Below are 22936 nucleotides of genomic sequence, written 5' to 3'. Positions count from 1 at the left end.
AAAAATACCCAAAATGTTATATTTAAACGAAATCAAAATAAACCAAGCGATGATAATTTTGTCGACTCCCAAAAAATTTCCCGAATTAAGAAATTTTTGGAAAGTCACAGTGACTTCCCATCGGATACCCCTGTCGACCCTTGATGATACTACAGCGCACTCGTTTGATAAATAATTTTCGCTCGTTTTATAATTAATTTTTATAAACTACACAAAAAAAAGACCGTACAAAAACAGGTTTGGGTGTACACACACAGATCGGAAGGCGCACAGACCGGAGAGCGTTCACTTTAACTCAGGTTCTATCCTCACTCCACCCTCCCGCCTCACCTATAACATCCTAGGTGCTATTACTTCAATATATATAATTCAATTGTAATAAAGTGTTCACGCAGTAAATAATATTTATGATAAAGTGTACTGGTGGATATCGGGCATAAAATATTTATCTTATTTACCGCATCAGAATTTTTTTTTTTTTGCTAATGGATATGCCTCGTATTATCTATTCCAGAAAATCAACAACCATATTATGACGGGTGCACATTTCTAGGTCATTTCCATTTCATTCCATTTGTAGAAACAAGAAACCCAGCGAGTAGGATCCTATCGCAATTCATGATCGTGAATAACCTACTTCGAACTTAAGCAGCCAAAATTCAAATTATTATGATTTTTTAAATTTATTTTTAACGTTTAACAAATCATGCAACAGGGGAAGAAACTCCTCAAATATCTACACATAAATTTGTGAAACTAATTAAAAAAAAGGAACGGATTATTTTATAAAATATCAACACTGTTGATGTTCTAAAACATTCTATCAGGGGAGAATTCCACATAAAATTTATGTTGTCCTTGCAAAAGTAAAACAATGATATGGAATTTTTTTACTTGACATTTTTGCGATATTTTTAAACATATTTTTAAGAAAATTAAAATATTTAGCGATGTAAAATTCTGTAAACATTGAATTCTAGTCATAAAAAAACTATTTTCTACACTTTAAGCATGAATGAGAAAGGAGCTTTGAACTAGAAACTTTGCAGAAAATTTGATCGCCAAGTTTGGCGGAAATTAGGATATAAATTTTCTGTTGGAAAAATAAAATACGCACACACAGTAGACCGTCAAGAATCCGCAGGAGTCTGAGATCTGCTTGCAAATATTTGTAATCTAATTGTATAGCATTAGGAGCAGCGCTAAATATCTAGCATTTCTCAAAAAAAAAAAAGGGAGGGGGTAATTTTCCGTTATAGGTACGTAGCGGTGTATTTTTTAACATGGCGGTTATTTAATTTTACTTATTGTCAGGGACTATTTCAAGTTACATATAAAGTACTAATTTGGCGATACCATAAATTATTTTCTCTTCTTAAAATATTTGTAAGCGAAGCAAGCCAAGAAACAAGATCAAAAAGTCCATTAAAATAAAAAATAATCCTCTAAATAATTAACTTTCTCCATAAAGCGTAAAATAATACAACAAATGAAAGACAAGGTATAAATGAGCATGTAAAATTAAATTGAAACCTTTAATTTCAAAATTAGCATCTTGCAATTTAGTGATGTTTGTTCTATGTACTATAAATTAATTAAAATAAACAAACTTTGAAACTTATCGTTGATTGGTGGATTCAACCGTGGCTTGTGGCGCCTCCTTGCGGTCAGGATGGGCAAATATGAAGTTTTGAAGTTTTTCCATCTAGTGTGGCCATGTTCAAGTGCAGAAATAGTTGCTCCCCGGTTTAACCTCACTGGGTTTAACACAGGAAAGTCAAAAATTGTCAAGGCCTGGTAAGCGCCAGCGCATTCAGTGGGGCCATGCCCAGTGGATGCCTCAGGTGAATGTTTAACTGTAACTGAAATTTAGTGTGTTTGACGGGTTGACAAGTTAGACAAGTTGAAACATGTTTTGAGCTGTTTGTTTCCGAACTCGGACATCTTTGCTTTGGTGTGATGTGAGTCATTTTGTGTTGTGAGTAAGAGTTAAATTGGTTGATTTGAATGACCGAAAGTGCAAGAAACATCGCTCGATTTTCTTTTAAAATTGTTTTTTTAAACATTGAATTCGTTTCTTGCACAGGTATGTTTGTCCTAGACTACAGTTAATGTATCTTATCTTAGTTGCCAGGAAGCATCGATCTGTACCTGTCACCAAAGATATTTTTTAACCTCATTATTCACGATTTTTTGTTATTTCTAAATTTTTTAAACAGTGGTAATGTAATTGATTTTTGCTTTCAAACGTAGCGCTTACTGGGAGCTAAGCATATTTGCTCTGATTAAATTGTCTCTTGTTTTCTTATTCGACTACGCTAGCAAAACAATGTGTGGCAATTCTTTCTAGTGCCGTCTTTGTGGAAACATTTTTTTCTTTGGTATGCATTACATCTGTTAAACAATTATTATATACTTCCATGCTCTAAGCTGTCTTAAAGAGCAGTGCAGCCACCAAAATTGTTTTTTATTTTTAAGTTATATAATGGAGTAGATAGTGTTCAAAGTAGGGCTACTGTTAGGCACCACTTGGTGAGGTCTCTTCAACTTTTTTCCTAAGAAAAATATTTCAATTAAACTACAACTAAAGTAGAGTTAAATGTCTAAAATTTAATTTTTTAAATTGAATTTTAAGTGAATCACACACACATGTACATGTCTGTGTATCTCACTAGCTCAGCCAAAAAAAAAAAAAAAACGGTTTTTGATCGAAAATACCTTCTGAAAGGTTTGTTTTCATTAAAACAGTCCTTTCATATGCGTAAACTGCTGTATTGGAATTTGCATTTATGTTAAAACCAATGCCTCTTTGGAGTGTTTTTACCCCCCAAACCTCCCTTCACTGGGAGGCCACTGGTGTATGTCATACATGTATATAAAATGTATGTATTGCATTGCATGTATATCTATATATTTATTAAGAAACTGCTAACATGAGTTGGGACTATACATTCACAATGATACAGATTACTTGAAATGCAAAAGAAAAAAAACAGGGGGAGGAGGGGGTACGTAATGATGACCGATGATAGCAATAATGGACCCATTTTTTTGAGAAGCATGAGTCCTTGGGACCCAGTTTCATAAGTGTTCAGTGGCGCCACAGACATAGGAGGCCAATTGAGAATTATCATCTCACTATCTATTTTTGTGAAAGTATGTCATCAAAATTTTATTGTTTTGAAAAAAGAAGAAACTTCTTGTTTAAACAAAAATGTTTACAATAAACAATGAATGCTGTTTCAGTGTTTTTTTTTTTGAATGAGCTTCCTATTTTATTTTTGAAATTAGAGCAACCTAAATTTTAGTTCAAAAAATGAAATATCTTAGCACAATATTTTTGAAGGAGCCTAGTAGCAGAAACCTTCTAGCCCGTCTGCGACACTATTTTGAGCAGTTGAAAATAATCTGCAGCATTATTATTAGGGCAGTTCTCAAAAGGTGGGAACAAAAAAGTTAACTTTGAGCAATTTCAAAAATTTTCGAATTTGATATCAATTTTGCTTTTATTTCATAGTATGCATACCTAGAACACAATATATGAACATGAAAAGACAGCAGGTATTTGTAAAAATTGTTAATTAGCAAATTAAATTAGCAATCTGTAGGTAACACATTTTGGACATTGTTGTCCTGTAGGTAACGGATTTTGGACATCATCATAATGTAAGTTTCACCATTTTTGACAACTCTTAATCTGATTTTTAACTTTTCCAATAAAAATTTTATTTACTACTTTTTGAATTTTGCAATTTAATGATAAAGAGGATATTAATGAAGTACTTGAATGGCTATACATACTGCTCTTTACATATCATAAAGTTTTGGAATGATTTTGAAGAAGTTGATGAAAGGTAGAAAAAAGCTTCATGGAAATAATTATACAAACTTGTAGTTTGATTTATTGGGACAAATAAGGAATAAAAATAGAGACAAATACGACATATATATTTTTAAAGGAAAAATAAACAAAATATGCTTTAAGAAAGAATGTAAAAAGTGACATCAGTTTTAATAATGAATATTTTTTCTAATGTCATAAGAATTAAAACGATGTCTAAAAAAAATTATTGAAAAAAGAAATTCGTATTTCTATTTGGAGATCGTTAAATTATGTTTAAAAGAAAGAAGAGAAAAAAAAAATTCTAAAATAATAAAAGCGGCGGGAAACAAAAATTGCTAGAGCAGGTGATAAAGGCGCCAAAAATGGTGCAGCTGACGATTAACTACATTTGTCAAACTGGAATCCCCCTCTGGTAACCTTTAGCTTATCGTATACTGTGTTGTCGCCAACGGAGGTTTGCTTGTCGATTTTCTCGCAAAATTGCTTTTGTTCGATCATAACAAGCCATGTTTCTACTGTAATTTATGTATTGTTCAATGTGTAACGTATTAATTATGCAAAATACCAATGGATTAAAAAAGATAGCATCATAATAATCTTTTTTATTGATGTTAGAAGACAGTGGATTATAAAAAAATTATAAATAAACGGACAGAATTATCGGCGTCAAGATCGTAACGCCATTTGGACATCTCACATGTATGTTTAAGAAAAATTATTTTTCTTCTAAGATACTGCATAAAAGCTTATGAAAACACTTTTAAACAATTAAAAACTGATTCTGAGGATCGATAAATACCTTTAAAACGAAAACATCATATACTTAGTTCTCAAATAATAGCATTGTAAAGATCGTAACTTTTGGACATGCATCAAATTTCAAACTTACTTTTTTCTAAAATCGTTTACAAAGTAAATAATCTGTCTTTACTTTTGTTATTTGTGTAAAATATTAACAAAAAATTATTCAGTGTAAGATTCATGCCTTTAATTTTTTTTTGAAACGTATGGAAATAATTAAAAAAATTGTTTTTTAATGTTACATTTGCTCAGTTAACGTTTTGGTATGTCCAAAATTGTGCCATTTAGCAAAGAAAATATTTTTTAAGGGCATTTGAAGAGCTTTTTTTCCATAATTTATGTCAATTCTTGTCTATACAGCATTATAATTTACCTCAAAAATTTTAGAGTTAATTAAAATGAAAGTTATTTGGTGTTGAAGCTTCAAAGTTGAAGTCTGTGTTTGCTCCCACCTTTTGAGAACTGCCCATTAGTTTTATTTTAAGTTTTCATAAAATACACCAGTCCTTTGTGAAGGTCAAGACTCAGAAATTTTAAAACTGGCCAGTGGCCACTAAACCCGAAAACCTTAGTGTCCACCACTGCCACCGAGTTTTAAAGTATAAAAAGGGGGTGGGGGGCTGAGCTTTCGCTGCTTTCATAAAAACAAATAGAACTCTGCGCACTATGACATATTTATTTAAATATGGAAAATGTAAGTTAAAATAGAGTGAGAGAGGTTTTTAAATTTTTTTCAAAAAATTAATAAATAAAAAAACTAGTAAATGAGAAGTTGACAGGAAACTGCATTTTAAATGAATGTTTTAGTTTATAGCAAAGCTTCCAAGGCAATGAGGATCAAATACAATTATGCAGATAATAATTCACATTTTTCATAAAAATAATTTAAAAAAAAATGAATTTACTGTATATTTTATGTTATTTCAATAGTCTGTATTGAGGTAAACACCTAATTCTGTTCTTGGAAACTTAGGCAAGTAATAGTCTCATCTATTTCCATCTTGCAAATGACCAAACATGGAGTCTACGCAAAAAATTCATGATTATAAATAGATTTTTGAAGTTGTTACATAAAAGTAGAAATAAATTCAAAATCCTTAAAAAACTACAATTAAGATGAATTAGTTAGTTACACACAGGCACATTAGCCTCTAAAGCAATGAAAATAAGATAATATTCTAAAGATAAAATTTTGCATTTTTCAAGACTAATTATGAATTATACCAATAAAATGGCACATTGCATAATTTTCAACAGTTTGCATTGCAATAAAAATCCAATTCCGTTTATGAAAACGTAGGGGCTTAAAAAGTCTTGCGTACCAACATCTTGGGAATGACCAAACATGGCGACTACGACAAAAACTAAGATATTTTCTGAATTTGTTGCAAAAAAAAAAAAAAAAAAAAAAATTGGAAAAAAAAATTCTTATGAGACTACTCTTTAGTTGAAAAGCTTTTAGCACTTTTGCATTCAAAGCAATGAGGATAAGGTGAAATTTTAAATCTTAAAATTTTTCATTTCTCAAGAAAATTATTTAAAAAAAAAAAGATTTTCTGCACGTTTTAAGTTATTTTCATTAGTTAGTTTGTAGTTAAATGAAACATTTAATTCTGCTTTGTTTTTGAAAACTTTGGCACTTTAGCATCTTATCTACTTTGATCTTGTGAATGACTTGTAGGGCGACTATGTTTCTAGCTGAAATGCTGAAGCATCCATCGAATTTCAGGTCAAACAATAATCTCCAAACAATCTTTGCCAAGTTGTATTTATTATTTTTTTTCCTGTTATTTATTTATTTTTTTTCTTTCTTTTTGTTCTTTGGTAAAATTATCTGCAGGCCGTTGAAAAATCTATGACATACGTCTCTCGTCTCAGTTTCTGCAACCAGGTGAAGGAGATGGTTGCTTAATGCACAACAGAAAAATTACTTTCATTTTGTAGGTCAGTTTAGTAGACCTCCTACTGATTGCATTTTAGGAAACTATCAGAAAAATATCAAAACTTAGATGCAAAAATATTGCGGGAGAATTGTGCAAGTGTATTTCAGGGGAAAAAAAAAAAAAACTGGTAAAATGAGCTAAAATACTGGGAAACTCGTTATTCCTATGGATGTTGATACATCAGTAATAGGGTTTAGGCTGACTTCAAAAAATATTTAGCAGAAAAGCAAAAATTTGGATGAAAGCTTTCACAATTAGCAAAGTGCTAAAATGTCAATGTCTAATGAATACATTTACATACCTATCTTTCTTACTGCCTCTATGTGTTTTATCTGCCATTGAAATCAAAAATCTGCATTCCGTCATCTTTAAAGAAAGAACTGACAGTAGCTAATTTTTTTTCAGTTTTAAAATTAAAAAAATTTAGAATTGTACTTAGCATTGAAAGAACAAAAGTTTGATTTTTAAACTCCAATAATCAATTCATTCTGAAGAAATAATGGCCATTAAGACAAAGTTTTGTTGAATTTGATTGTAGTTTAAACATGTTAGCTAAAATTTATAATACGATTAAGTTCACTATGGCCATGCCATGGTTTCCTTTCCTTTCTCGGATTGTACAATGTCTTAATTTTTTCTTTTTCTCTTCGCTTCTCTTCTTATTTGAGAAAAAATGCCTTGTTTCCAGGGTTGGCAAGGTTTTGGACACTATGGTAAAAACCATGGTTTTTACCGTCTTGTCCAAAACCCTAGTGTCCAAAACTGGCCGAAAGTGTCCAAAACTATATTTTTAGAAAAATAGTATTGGGTGAGAAAACATCAAAAAACAGAATAAAATGTATCAAAGTAATGTTTTATATTGATCATTTATTCAATGAGAACATTCAACTTACTTATGCAGCTGATTTTAATCTAGTTGCATAGAAGTTGAATTCTTGATAAAAATTTTCAATTTGCACGCATAATTTATTTATTTTTGATTAGTAACAAAATTTCTATGTTTATGCATGTGTGCAAATGAAAGCAGGGTTGACAAGGTTTTTACCATCCTTTTGAAAATCCTTGTGTCCGAAAATGTTCAAAACTATTTTTTGAGAAACTATATTTTGTGAGAAAATATCAAAAACAGAACAAAAAGTGTTAAAATTATTTCGTTGACTATTTAATATATTTATTCAATGTGAACATTCAGGTATAAATATATATGCAACTTATTTATGCTGCTGATTTTAATCTAGTTAAGTAGAAATTAAATTCTTCATTAAAAATTTCAATTTGTATGCAGGAGTTTTTTTTTAGCATAAACCAAATTTTTCGACATTTATGCATGTGTGCCAAAGAAAGTGTTCAAAATATAGTGCAATAATTGACTTAAATGCAATAAATTACAATTTTTTGCAGTTACAGACTGTATTATATTAAAAATATGAACTAAAAAAAGAATAGCACAAGTTTTATAATATAAGTGTTTAATCATCAATTTCTTGTTCTTTAATCTAAGATTTAAAGAATAATTTTTGTTAAAACATCATGTAAAACTTATTTGCAAAAACCATTTAAAAAATTTAGCTTTTTTTTTTCGCACCTAAATATTGTACATTTAATAACATTCCTTTGCGTTATGAATGGAACTGAAATTAGTTGTCTTGGTAGTGTTGTGAATTTCCTTTCATAACTCTACCAACTGTTAAATAAAGAAGTTTTTATGTAATAGTCATTGGCATTTTTTTTAAGTAAAATGTTTTTAAATGAACGATTTGAAGAAAAATATTATTAAATACTCATTAATTAAACCTCATTAATATCTTTATTTATGCATCATGAATATTGCAGTGAATACCAATTGATTAGATTACACCCCTTTTAACTTTAACATAGTTTTGGACAGTTTAAGACAGTTTTGGACACTTTTGGACAGTTTTGGACGGTAAAAACCACCTGTCCTGTCCTAAATCAGTTTTGGACAGTCCTAAACCCAACCCTGCTTGTTTCATTTTTGTAATTTAAATAGTTTTTTTGCATTTTGTGAAAATTGTGACCATAGCGGAAACCCAGATCAGTAACATTCTAATTAATGCGTAAATTTCATTTCAAGCGGAGCACTGCATTTTCAATATTAAAATTTTGAAACTGCTGATTTTTTAACCCCCGACACACCAAGGAGGGGTTATAAATTTGATGTGTCTGTGTATTTGTGTGTCTGTTTGTGGCGCTCTAGTGCCTAAACAGATGGACCGATTTTAGGAAAAAAAAAAGGTTCGAAAGGAGGGTTAATCGAGAATGTTCTTAGCTAAGTTGCATCTTTGGATGACATTAATTAACGAAGATACCAATTAAAAACCTCTAAAAGTTTTTTTGCAATTTTTGCAGTGAAAACATTGCTAAAAATTTTAAAATTTAATACCAACATAAAGAGAATTTTTTTCCGCACCTGATAGAATGTGTTTGAACTTCCATGTTTCATAGAATTCGAATTATAACATTTTTTTAAAGCAGATTTTAATAACAGTTAAGCCTTTATTCATGCGATTGATAACCGAATTCATTGTTGGCCGATAAGGAAATAAAACACAATGATTTAAAATTTTTATCTGTTGCCAGTTTCTATTTTATAAAATACTTGACATTGATTTTTAATAATATAAGGCTTTTAAAAGCATTTTTAATTTTCCTTCTTGATTCTACAGTTACAACTCAGTCGGGGGTTTTTAAAATTTTTAATTTTATCATTGCTTGTTATAAAAACAGATACAAATGTAACTACCAGCAACTGGCTCTAGGCTTAGTTAGGCTGGTTCTAGTCAATTTTTTAGTCCTCAATGAAGACCAAGAACCCTCTTAAAGCCATTTACCCCCTTATTCATTACAGGCTCTAAAGGTAAGCTGTTCCAAGCCAACCCTCCAAAGTAGTAATTTTTCCTAATTTAAAAATGTTTTTGTGAATGTGCCATGTTCAAAATCATTTTTGTGAAAGTGCTAATTTTGTTGCACTATTTTTGTAATTACTGATATTACTGAGGGATTTCAAGAAATTGTAGAAATTGAACGTTTTTCAAAAAAGTGGAAAAGTTTTTGAAAGTAGAAAAGTTCTAATCCCTAATTGACATCCATAGGGAGAAATTTCTGTTCATTATTTTGTTCACAAATATTTATAAAATCATTCAATAAAAAAACACTTTGCTGATCAAATAAAACTTTATGAGAACTTTGGGTCTGAGCTATAGTGTTTTGACAATAAAAAAAAAAAGAAACCCTTGACTGATAAGACATTATTTATGCATTTATTCAGATGTGTCATAACAAGTAGTGATGTGTTAGGTTTATAAAAGTTGAATTTGCATATTTATAGATCATGCATGATGCTTCATTAAATTATTAAAATTCATAATTTTTTTTTCAATTTTAATTTCAGTTCATATTTTGTTTTCTATTTTTGTTGGGTAATAAGTTCTATTTTATTGCAGAAAATGGCTGACAATATTAATATTGGTGAAGACACTATTTCATTCGATGGAAGTTCAATTTTTGATTTTGATAGTTTTGAGTCAATGTATGACGGGTGAGTATGAGCTTAATTTTTATTTTTAATTTTAAAACATTTTCCTACTTGCTAAAGAGATTATCGGTAATACGTTATACCAGGGGTCTCCAAACTTTGACCCATGGTTCAAAAGTGACCTGTGAGTATCTAAAAGCTGGCGCACAACAGCAGGTTAGGTTTCTACGAATCTCAACCAAATCATTATTGCTAGGCATGTTTGATTCCATTGCGAGAAACACTTATGTTTATGTATTGGAATAAATTGAAATCTTCAAAATATTGAATACCATCATGTAATTCAGCTCTTGTATTCTGGCTTATTCTAACATTAAAACATTTTCTAAATTTTTATGCCAATGTTTCATTAGCAGTGGCGGATTGGTTGAAGAAGATGGCCCTGGCATTAAGAGATGTAGCCATTCCATAGCTCTTATATAGATATTAAATTTTACCTAACAATTGAGATCGCTTAAATATGTGGAAATTATTCTTAAAAATTAAATATGTTTTATTTAAGCAAAATTAAACAGATAGGAACACTTTCTGCACTTTAATGGTGAACAAATTGATACAGTATTAGCAAAACCTTATTTTGGGGGGTCTTCTGGCTACTGGTCCATGATTCTAGAGAAATTTTTGGAAAGGGCCCTTTGGCTAAAAAAGTTAAAATACCCTTGATTTGTTCTGAGAAACTTGATTTTCTACTTTTTCCCATCTCTCTTTAGATATATTTATTGTGAGATGTTCTTTTCCTGAGAATGTTTGGGTTTTTAGGGTTCAAACCCATTCTGAAAGTTTTCAATAAACTTTTCCAAAAAAGATGTTTGCCAAAACTAGAATAAAAACTGATACTGCAAATGAAGTAGAGTTCGTACAATTTTCAAGGATAATAATTTTACTTTTTTAGTGAACTTGATAAATAAATATGAACTAAAATACGTTCAAACCTGTTCTTGTGCAATCTTTTTTTTTGTGCGCGGTATATGAAAATTTGAATCAGATTGGGACTTAATTGACGAAATTATTTATAAAACAGGGTTCTAGGTAGTATCTTCAAGTTACGACTAGGGCACCCTGATGGGAGGTTGCTGTGTCCTCCCTTAGGTGCTTTTTATTATACTTTTTCTGAAAATAAAAATATTTCTTATTACTACACCCAAACCTGTTTTTATAAGATAGATTGGAACTGCATAAAAAAGTCCAACATAGAAAATAACCCAAAAATTTACGAAAAATAACTAGAGATTACTTTTTAAAATGAAATCAAAATAAACCAAGTGATGATAGTTTTGCCAAAGAGTTAGACAAAATTTCCCACATAAGGAAATTTTTGGGAAGTCACAGTGACCATTATTGGGATGCCTTTTTGTCACTTGAAGATACTACCTTGCACCTGTTTTATAAATAATTTCGTCAATGAGTCCCAATCTGATTAAAATTTTCATATACTGCACAAAAAAAAAAAAAAAAAGTATCAGCGTAGAGCCACAAAAGTTTTGAGATGGTCTACAAAATTTTGATCAATTTTGAAGATTAAAATAATTTGTACAATTTTTTCAAAAGGATCCCTAATGTTTAAATTGAATTTTCTGTATTTTATTCTCTTATTAATAACCTTATGTTTTTATTCCAAAATCAAACAGAAGCTTTTCCAAAAATTGTTTGCTGTGTTTAAAGTTTGTGCTTTTGTATCCTGTAAATATTTCAGTTATTTTGATAGTTGGAAGTCATTTTCGCTTCTAGTACTTTCAGTAGGCTCATTATAGTTCTTATTTTAGCAATTATTTTATTTTTTTAAGGTCTCTTTTTGGTTAGAAATGGTTTGTACGTGTTTTGTTCTTGAGACAATACTAATTTTGAATCTATATTTTTATTCATTTTCAAAATAAAACATATTTCAACGGTTAACTCCCCCCTCTCCCTCGTATTTGAATTTGATTCTGAGACAGCTCAAGTCTAAGAAGCAGTAAATGGATATTTTACTATAAATTTAGTATGTTTTAGCATTCAATGTTTTGTATGAAAGCAAAAATAAATAATACTTGAGTTGTACATATTTTTTCTGAAATACGTTTTAAAAAATGCATCTTTAAACAAACTAGTCTTTAAAAAGTAAAATGGAACTCCTGCAAAACTCCATAAAAACTCCTTACATTTGATTTTCAAAGTTGAGTATTAATTCTGTATAAAAAAGGATTTGATATAGTAAGGTAACTAATTTCTGAAATTAATAGCTTATTCTCAGTATTTATGATGAATAGTGACCATAAAATATTTTTGCTTTCTTCTATTTGTTACGGACCGCCGAAACGCAAGGGTGATATAATTTTGATTGCAAAATGACAGCTGGAGCATACTTTTTCTGTGACAAAAGTTTCAAAGCAATTGATTTCTTACTCCTTGAGAAATCCTTTCTAAGCCAAGTAACAAATTTAAAACAATTTATACAAAAAATAATGATGAGAAAAAGAAAAAAAGAAGCAACAATTTAATAGGAAAAGACAAAAGATGAATCGAGCTCATCAGCCGTGGAGGACAAATCCGGTATTCTGCATAATGATATTCAAACTAGTTATCAACGTAAAAGTCAAATTTATTAAAACAAGTCCATATCTAAAGAGACCAATCCAAAAATTACGCAAGTAACCCGTTTCTGACGTGCAAAAGAAACATCGACATCTGCAATCCGTTCAAAATGGTTTGTCATGGTTGTATCATACATTTATACAGTTAAACGGTTTTAAGAGAAGAGTGAAATGTTCATCGAAGGAATTTATTCCTAATTATCGGAATTCGTTTTTCCTAATTAGTCAAGCCGAAACCCCTTGCTTTTAACTTTAGGTTTAAGTTCTTGTTTATTTGGGTATAGTTTAACATGTGGTGCATTTAGTCCAATGTTACTCTGTATTGCATATACTGGCGCTTAAACATTCTCTTTTAGTTTGTGGTTAAATTGTTTGGTATTTTGACCATAATCATCAAATCCTCCACGGCTGATGAGCTCTGGATTCATCCTTTGTCTTTTCCTATTAAATTGCTGCTTGTTTTTTTCCTTTTTCTCCTCATTATTTTCCGTATAAATTGTTTAAAATTTGTTATTTGGCTTGTATACTTTTTATATTTATTTGGCTTTTCAGTTTTGCTGCATTGCGCATCTATGGACTTTTGGTGTGGTCTTTTCAATATTTTTCAATTTTATTATTATGTATGTATATATGTATAAAGGTCAAATGTAAGCAAATTAACTTACACATACCAAAAAAAAGGAAGAAAAATCTCTTTAAGATCCACTTGGATCATTCCACGTCAAATCGCCTAAAATAGTCGGTTGTGTCTCTGATTTTTTTCCATAATTTTGTTACTAATAGATATCTATGAGGAAAGTCCAAATTAATTTTTTTAGATTTTTTGAATGAAAATTACGCTTTGGAGAATTTTTTCAAAACTTCGATTTTTGATCATTTTTTCGGAGTCGCCGTTTTGGCATGAATTCAGAAAATCTCTCTAATTTCTTTATTTTTTAACCAATTAAGCTGAATTTGGTATCAGTTTCAAGATAATATTTTTCTCTTTCAGTGTGAACGACAGAAAGTATTCTATGAACAGTTGGGTGTTACCACTCTTTGTCTAAAGTCAGTTTTTATGTTTTTTTTAATTGGGAGATTAAATAAGTTATATCTCCGGAGTACCTGCTACGATCTGCATAAAATTTTTTTTGTAGCATATTTAAATCATTCTCTTGCTATGTAGAAAAAAGTAGAAGGTGTTTTTGTTGTTTTGAAATAAAAAAATAAAGCTTGTTTTGCAGAAAATACAAATTTTCTATTACTTTAAATCCCTTTTAACCTTAAAAAAGGCCAAAAACTTTTCAGAACAATTAATACTGGACTCTCAAAGGATTTGTATCAATAGTAAATCGCTATAAAGTTGTTTACTTTTGAAAAGAATTGTGCAAAAAACTCCATTTCAGACTTAGCAAAAATAAATAAATAAATAATAATAATAATGAAAAAAAAAAAAAAACACTTTTGCTTGAAAGTGTACTAACTAATAATAATTTGAAGAATAGTATAAAAATATTTTTAATGGAATTATTTTGCTTTTTTTTTGACATTTAAAGGATAGAAAAAAAAAATTACTGTTGAAAACTTTTCTTAGCATAATCTTGTTTGGATTACATTACACCTGACAATGAACTTCCACACTTACTCTTTAACTCTAGATCTCTCTGAAGAAGATTATTTTTGCTGATTGAAGTATATTTTAAAACCTCTTTGAATCTTATTGATAGAAATTCTGACTTTTTCATCTTCTGATACGAAGGAAATAGTAAATTAAAAAAAAAAAAAAAAGCCATCCGCACAAGCATTCTTTTCATTTCACATTTTATAATCGACAAATGCTATGTGTCGAAAGAAGAATAATAATGAGTAGTGTAAGAGCGGAAGATCATTGTCAGGTGTTACGTAATCCAAACAAATTTAGGCTATGAAAACTTTTCAATAGTGATAATTCTTCCCCCCTTCTTTTACTGTCAAATAAAAAAAAAGCTAAATAATACCATTAGAAATATTTTTCATACTATTCTTCAAATTATTATTCTTAATATTTAGTACACTTTCTATGAAAAGTGTTTTTTATTTATTTATTTATTTATTTTTGTGAAGTCTGAAACAAAGGTTTTTGCACAATTCTTTTCAAAAGTAAACAACTTTTTAGCAAATAACTATTGATACAAATCCTTTGAGAGTTCAGTATTAACTGTTTCGAAAAGTTTTTGACCCGTTTTAATCTTAAAAGGGAATTAAAGTAATGGAAAACTTGTATTTTCTGCAAAACAAACTTTATTTTTTTATTTCAAAACAACAAAAACACCCTTATACTTTTTTCTACATAGCAAGAGAATGATTTAAATATGCTACAAAAAAAATTTGATGCAGATCGTAGTAGGTACTTCGGAGATATAACTTATTTAATCTCCCAATCGAAAAAACATAAAAATTGATTTTAGATAAAGAGTGGCAGCACCCAACTGTTCATAGAATACTTTCCGTCATTCACACTGAAAGAGAAAAATATTAGCTTGAAATTGAAGCTCAGCTTAATTGGTTGAAAAATAAAGAAATTAGAGAGATTTTCTGAATTCATGCCGAAACGGTGACTCCGAAAACTGATCAAAAATCGAATGTTTGAAAAAATTCTCCAAAGCGTAGTTTTCATTCAAAAAATCTAAAAAAAATAATTGGGGCTTTTCTCATTGATATATGTTTGTAAAAAAATAATGAACAAAATCTGAAACATGACGGCACATGGCATTAGGCGATTTGACGTGAAATGATCCACTTGTAACTTGCCAAGGTAAAATTTTAAATTTAACCACTGTTTTTCGCTTTCTTTCTTCTTCTTTTTTTGTAGCCTTTTTGAGCATGTATTTGAGTTTTATGAAACAAACAAATTTTTAAAAATAGGTATCAAAGCACTATAACTTAAATGTGCACTAAAGCAGTGATGTGTTACGCAAAGTAAATATGTGAACTAAATTTAAATCCGAAGAAGGGTAAAATAAAAGTAGAGCAGGACAGGACTAGTCTTTTGAGAAAAATATTTGCCAAAAAAAAAAAAAAAACGTCAATTAGTAGTTGGAGTTGTGGTGGTTTTGCTTCCTTAATCTCCTTTTTTGTTATTTTATCATGTCACACATGTTTCTGTGTTCAAAATATACATAGTTGCTCCAAATTGATGCAAAATTTAAATTTTTGCTGCTGCAAGCTGCTCCAAATTTGTAATTTTACTGCTCCAGGCTGCTCTAAATTCACCATTTTACTGCTCTAAGCTGCTCCAAACTCATGATTTTCCTACTCCCAACATTGCCCCAAAAGCGAGTTTTGGTCGGCACATCCCTAATTACATGGCCTGGAAATTAAAAACGTATCTCATGTTTTATGCAGCTGGCTGTAAATGACACAGTATTTTCTTCTCTCCATAAATTCGAAAGAGAACTATTTTGAGTCAAGTATCAAAGAAATTGTCAAACATCTATTGCCCAGTGCTTTAAAATTTCAAATTAACTAGTGTGTAATAAATCGTGGAATGCTGAACAAAAAGAGTACACTTTCTAATTATGAATATATATGCGCAGTTGCTTATTAGGGCTTTCAGATAAAGTAAGTGCACTTTTTTCACACTCCAATATTACGAATAACCCCGATTTAACGTATAAAAGTTACAGTCCAGATGAATTTATTAAATCGGAGTCTGACTGTACAAATAAAATTAAATTTTATTGACCGCATAGATTTCTGGAGAAATGTGTTGGGAAAACCCCCCCATGAACAATAGTCTGGTTATAGCCCTGTTCTGTAGAGAGTTATTTATTCAGATCCGTTCTTTTTGAAAAATTTACAGCTCATACATCGTAAATGAATACATTATGTTCAATGTGAACTAAAATTTCTATTAGTATTGGGTAAGTAACCCTGAATGATGTATTTCCAATTTTCTGCAAATTTTCTCTTTTAACGTTTTAAGATATAATATTAAAAACGGAAAGTAGACATGTTTTATGTAAAATATACTTTCTAATTTTTACGTCATACATTTTGTTTTTAAACTTGTCTTAACTTTATTAATAGTAAAACCAAAAATAAACACTTTACACGATCAATTTACTGTAAACAATAGTTGAAATATATTTTGAATTTTTCTCAATTACTTTTGTTAAGCACTTATAATATCTATTTAAAAAATTTCTTTCAGGTTTTATAGTGTTCAACAGCTGGACGATGTTCATCAGGCAGTTGTGAGTAGTTATTGAACTTTTTAAGTTTTGATTTTGAATGATTTTATAAATAATTTAATTAAAATGCCTTCATTTTTTTTAAATGTGCAATTGAAAAAGCATTTGAATTTGTTAGAAGCAAAGTATTTATATCATTGCATGCAAGCAATGTGTTAATTTGCTTGCATTTGTTGTATAATTTTCAAAAAAAGAAGAAAAAAAAATAATTTGCGCTACTTTTAACAAATACTTTTACACACATATATATATATATATACACCATACTTTTAATCATGTAGCTAAATGTTAAATTGCATTGAAAAATCTAAAAAAATGTTAATTGAATGGGTCCCTAGAAGAAGGGCATATGTTATAAATTAAAAATTTAAATTTAATTTGTAACATATGCCCTTTTTCTAGGACAGGAAGGACTAAATATTAATGAAGATAAAAGTAACATATGCCCTTTTTCTACTATAACATATGCCCTTCTTCTACTGTAACATATGCCCTTCTTCTACTGTAACATATGCCCTTCTTCTACAGACCCATTCAATTAGTCATCGCATAAAACTTAACGCTGAGACCCTTGAACTCTAAGAAGTTACAACAGAAGAATAGCATATAAACATTCGGGATCTTTTATTGTTTCTTTCACATAATTTCAAGCTTTAGGAAAGTACTTCCATCAAATTCTACAAGTTTAAAGCTGTGTTGGATACAAAGCTCTCAGCTTGAGTTAAAGTTTATTTTCTGCTTATTATCAGTGGGGGAAAATAGGAGACAATAAAGTCAATTTTCTGCAGTGTTAGGAAAAATTCTGCTCGAAATTCAAAACAGAGGAAGTAGGGAAATGATTGAAATTTTGGAGATATATTCCTGATATATATATATATATATATATATATATATATATATATATATATATATATATATATATATATATATATATATATATATATGCAATCTAGTACATTTTACATTATCATTAGACCAAGCATTTTTTCAATTAGACAATAATTAATCTTTTAGTTCAAGTAGTGCTTAGCCTTTAATTTGGCAATAATTGAAATTTTTAAGAGGAATGACATGTGTATATAATAAGTTTATTTGATAGGGTGAAGTTAACTATCATGGAGCGCCCCAAAGCTTTTTGCAAGTATTTTGAGAATTATTTTAACTCATCCCACAAAATACATTGCAACAGCAATGTCTATTTTCTTGGAAACTTTCTTTTTAACACAATACTTACTTCTGACATTATCATGTTCATTTGTTTTTGTTTGAAAGTTCCTAATGACTTAGAAATTTAAGCATATTTCAAAAATATAAAATTTAACTCCATGTTGAATCCAAACAAATCTTTTTTGGATTTGATTTGAGTATTGGTGCATATACTTTACTAATTTTATGATTGTGAGAATTACAAAATTCACAGCTGCAAGCTCAGTATTGATTATGTTTTAGAGAGGAGTACCCATTTTGAAATGTCCTTTATCTGGCATCACCCACCTTCTAAAGTCAACATTTACTCTTTAGCTACAAAATATGAATGTATTTAATGTGCAAACAATAAGATTGCAATGAATTAAAGACCATTTATTTAATATTATATGCTCTGATACTCTTCACATGTATCAAAATAAAACTCAAATGAAAAAGAAATTTTTTTTTGTGGATCTAAATTGTTTAAATTGTAAATGTACATGTATAACCAAATATATTCTTTTTATTCAAAAAAAAAAAAAAAAAAAAAAAACCTGTTTGCTAATTCACACAAATTATAAGTACAAGTTTTTTTTCTTTGGAAAAACATGAATAATACATGTTCTTGTTCTGTTATTGAAGGTCTGTTACAATTTGCATCGCACATGCACTGTATCTTGGTAGACATAGTTTCAGAATGGAAAGCATTCTATTATTAAGATTGTCATTATAGATGAGCTTAGTTTTTATTTTGATCAGTTCTTGCTGAAATGTAAGTTTCAGGAGCAAGTTGATTGAAAGTTTTTTTTTAGCATTGAAAAATCTAATTAGTATTTTCTCTCATTTGCACACTGGTTTTAAAAATTGTTTGTGATACTCTTTTGTTCAGGTGCAGATCAGACAGGAATCAAATTAATGACATTTCGAAGTCAACAGAATTTTAATTTGTTATAACCGTCTTTTTCGAAATATTTCATGAACATTTGCCTAATGAAATGAATTTTGAATAGATGTTTCTTTTTAAATTGAAATATTGAATTGAGCTACATTACAGTTATCTACAAAATGATACTAGCAAAATATATATTTGTAAATTTCATTTTTACTCTTCACTTACACATTCACCCTTGCTTCTATCTATTCAGTGTGGTGGATATTTTAGATCTCTGTACTTCGTTGATAAATGACGTAATTTTGTACTTGTTGCTATTGAAATATGCTTCTGCAACAACATGTTCTTCAAAACAAGGTTTCAATATTAAGTCATGATTTGTTTTTTTGTGCACAGCATCTTCATATGCACTTCATAACTTCAAGGAAATTCTGTTCTATGTTGGTCTTTAGGATCTGCAATCGGAGGCCTACTAAAATTAGGAAATTAGGGCTTTTCTCTTCGACGCCCTGTCCCGTACTTGATGTTACTTATTTTTTTTCTCTTTGTTTCTTTCCTTTTTGTTACCGTTTATTTTACTTTATTTTTTAATTCTTATTTTTATCTTTGGTTTTTAAAAAAGTTATGAGTTTACTTTTTTTTTTTTTTTTGCAATTACTATCAAATTCTACAAACTTCGAAAAGCAGAGTAAAATATTTTAAAGCTTTCTCAATCGAAGAATAGTTTTCGGTAAGTTATTTTAAGGAACTCTTGTCTGAGTAAGTTTTTGAGGTTTTTCATAAAATAATAATGGTTGGGACATCTAAATAAATTTAGATTTTAACTGTTGGAAATTTTGGATATGATTAAAATATTTTCCAACATTTTTAATAAAGATGTCATAATTGAAGATTTTCATTTTTTCCAGATTCTTGGAGCGTTTGTTTCAATTACTGGAAAAAATTACTAGCATTCAAGCAATTCTTTCCACTGGTGTGTGTAGAAATTTATCTTCGAAAGCATTTGTAAGGTCTTCTGTATAGATATTACTTGTAAAATTATATTTTAATCCTTTCCACTTTGAGTGCCTCTTATCCTTGTTCAAAGGTGGATATAGAATTTTTTTTTTGAGTGACTAAAGATTGCTTTAAAATTTACACAGGTAGATATATATATATGTTCTTGTTAAATGTTATATTTCAGGGCCAGGTATAATAAAAACAAATCTAATAAATTTTTAGAGGACTTTAGAATTTGAGTTGGTATGTTTTTGACTTGTGAGTTTTTACCCTTTGCTAAAACCCCTGATTTGAAAACAGAATTTCAATGAAAGGCTGTTAAAAGCTGAAAGGGTTCATTCTGTTATGTCTTTAAAATAAAAATTTTCTTTTTCTTTATAGAAATTTCTTCCCCTCTTGAGGTATGAAACCAATAAAGCTAAAAGCAATGAAAAAAATAAATTTCCTACCACTCCCATTCTTTTTTTTTTACAGCCTTTCAATAACTATTTCAACGTGAGGTTTATGTGTACAAAAACTTCTTTTAGGAGTAAGGCCAGACTTTGATATTGCATGCTAATCCGCCAGCAGATGAAAGTATAAAAATAAGACTATCAAACCAAATTTTAGTCATTTCAAATCAAAAGATTAGTTTTTTCTAAAAAGACAGAAAATTTTTACAAAAGGGTTGGTATTAAAAATACAGTATCCATGGGAAAAACAAAAATCAGTTCTTGCTACTAATTTGATTCTGGGCAATTATTTATTCATCCTTACAATCAAACTAAAGCTTTGAGGTAAAAAATAACAAGTTATTTTTCCCATAAATGCAGGAATTTCAATGGAAATGGAGATGATTAACAAATAATTTTAGAAATAGAAAACAACACAATTTACTCCTGAAATGTAATAGTATGTTGGAATCCGTTGGGTTTTGTAATCAATTTTCATCAAAATGCCAGAACTAAGCCATAAACCTTATATTAAAGCATCTAAAGAAACCTTTGCATTGATCCTGTTTACAAAGGCAATGGAAAAGCTGGCCAAAAGCCAGTAGTTTTGTTCCTACAAAACCAGCTTTCCTTTATGTGCCATTCTTCTCTACACAGGGTAAAGGTAGAAGCAGATCCATTATGTGGTGCATATGACCCAGCTTTTGGTCAATGTGAATGCTCCCTTTAAATTCGCAAAAAATAGAGAAAATTTTCCTTGTATTTGAAAAAATTGAGAGATTTTGAATGACTTTTGTAAAACGTCTATACCTGTATACATATAGTTTTTTGTGCTTCATGGGGGGGGGGGGGGGGAGTTATGGCACACTATCCTCTCATAATATCACTGGTTGGCAGAAGCTCAATCAAATGCTTTTTGTTAGAACAGACCATACTTTTTAAAAATGTTAAAAAAGGCTCACAAGTATGAAGTACCAAAACTTGAGACTTCTATCAGTACACTTTTTGTTGTGAGACCTTTTTAAGTCATATCCCTATAATATATATTAGAAATTGGCATAATGCTGGGTAACTATTTTTAAATTAAACTAAAAACAGTTTTGCAAAGGTTCATTAATTTCAGTGCTTTTCAATCACTGAATATATCTTCTAGTCTCTGCAGCCTCTTTGTATATCTCATATATAAGCTGCAGCTATAATTTTATACCCTGATCAAGTTCCCAAAATGTAGAAACCATGCTTTCCTGTGAGCTTGTTATAGAAGTAAAAGACTCTTTGTCCAAAATATGAAATAAGTTTTTCTGCAAAAAATCTAATGATTGCTAGTTATTGTTGTTGCTAATGCAACTTATGAGAACAGGGACCTTTCATATAGCCAATGAGGGAATTAAAGTAAACGAAAGTAATACATGTAAAAGTAAGGATCCTATAATGACAGCCATCGAGCTTCAGTCTTCACATTTGGCAGCACTATCTATCCCTTCCTCCACAATTTTGGCATGGGTATTTGGCAGTATAGACTAAATTCAGGCTCATCTGATTCCAAGTCGAATGCCTTGTCCATTAGACTACCCATGGCCTTAAAAATCAAGTGAGTTTTTAACAAAGGGAAATGTTTTTTAAGTGTAAAAAACACCTCATCCGTTCACTGGCAGATATCTTCAACTTCTGAAAAATATTTCTCTTTTACAAGTATGTTCGATTAATTTTAAGAAAGTTAAGGATTTTGTTTTAAACATTTATTGCTGATAGCCACCTTATGAAACAATATGTGCAGTTCCAAAGTTAACTTCTTGATGCACCCCCTTAAGCCACCAAATATAGCCTAAATCTGCACTTTAGAAACCTGTATAAAAATTAAAATTTGGCCCAGCTCTCTTTTTGTGCTGGAACATAGCACTTTGAAACTCTTCCTCCTTTTGATAATGACCCCTTCCAAAACCAAAAGCTGGATCCCCCCCTTGCAATATGACTAAAATTCTTCATTTGGTAGCTCATTGTCTGCTATTTCTTGCATGAGCACTTTGAACTGTTGATGGATTTTGGCATTTGAGTGCATATATTAGAAAATTTTGTTCTCATTGTTAAAAGATTTAGCTGCTTAGTTTTCCAATGTAAGTTACAGAGATAAAATTAAAGTGCACTTCAGTATCTTTTTCAAGTCACAAGACTACAATTCTTTAATCTGATAGATCATCGTCTGATATTTCTTGTATGAACGCTTTGAATTGTTGATGGATTTTGGCACTGAGTGCATACATTAAAAATTAAAAAAGTTGTTGTCATAGTTAAAATATTTAGCTGCTACGTTTTCCAATGGAATTTACAGAGGTAAAATTAGAGTACACTGCAGTGTCATTTTCAAGTTACAAAAACTGAATTGTGATGTTTTTTTTATAGACAGAGTGCTGTCATACGCGATGTTGGATTTTTTAAAAAAATGTTACAGAATGTTTTGTAAGTATAACAATGAGTGGCAATTTTTATGTCTGAACCTCCAA

At 29.8% G+C, this 22936-nt stretch overlaps 1 long non-coding RNA gene across 2 annotated transcripts; it reads left to right on the top strand.

The window, feature by feature from the left end:
- Positions 1 to 1886: 1886 nt before the first annotated feature.
- LOC129235264 (uncharacterized) lies at positions 1887 to 20182 on the top strand. Of its 2 annotated transcripts, none has more exons than XR_008581578.1 (4): positions 1887 to 1961; positions 10053 to 10147; positions 16886 to 16928; positions 19914 to 20182. It is a non-coding gene; the product is annotated as an uncharacterized LOC129235264 (long non-coding RNA). The 2 variants fall into 2 exon arrangements; XR_008581577.1 differs by having other exon boundaries at positions 1956 to 2086.
- Positions 20183 to 22936: the final 2754 nt, after the last annotated feature.

The sequence above is a fragment of the Uloborus diversus genome, chromosome 2 (assembly GCF_026930045.1).
Source record: "Uloborus diversus isolate 005 chromosome 2, Udiv.v.3.1, whole genome shotgun sequence".
In the NCBI taxonomy this organism is placed as follows: Eukaryota; Metazoa; Arthropoda; class Arachnida; order Araneae; family Uloboridae; genus Uloborus; species Uloborus diversus.
This window is presented reverse-complemented; position numbering and strand designations above follow the sequence as displayed.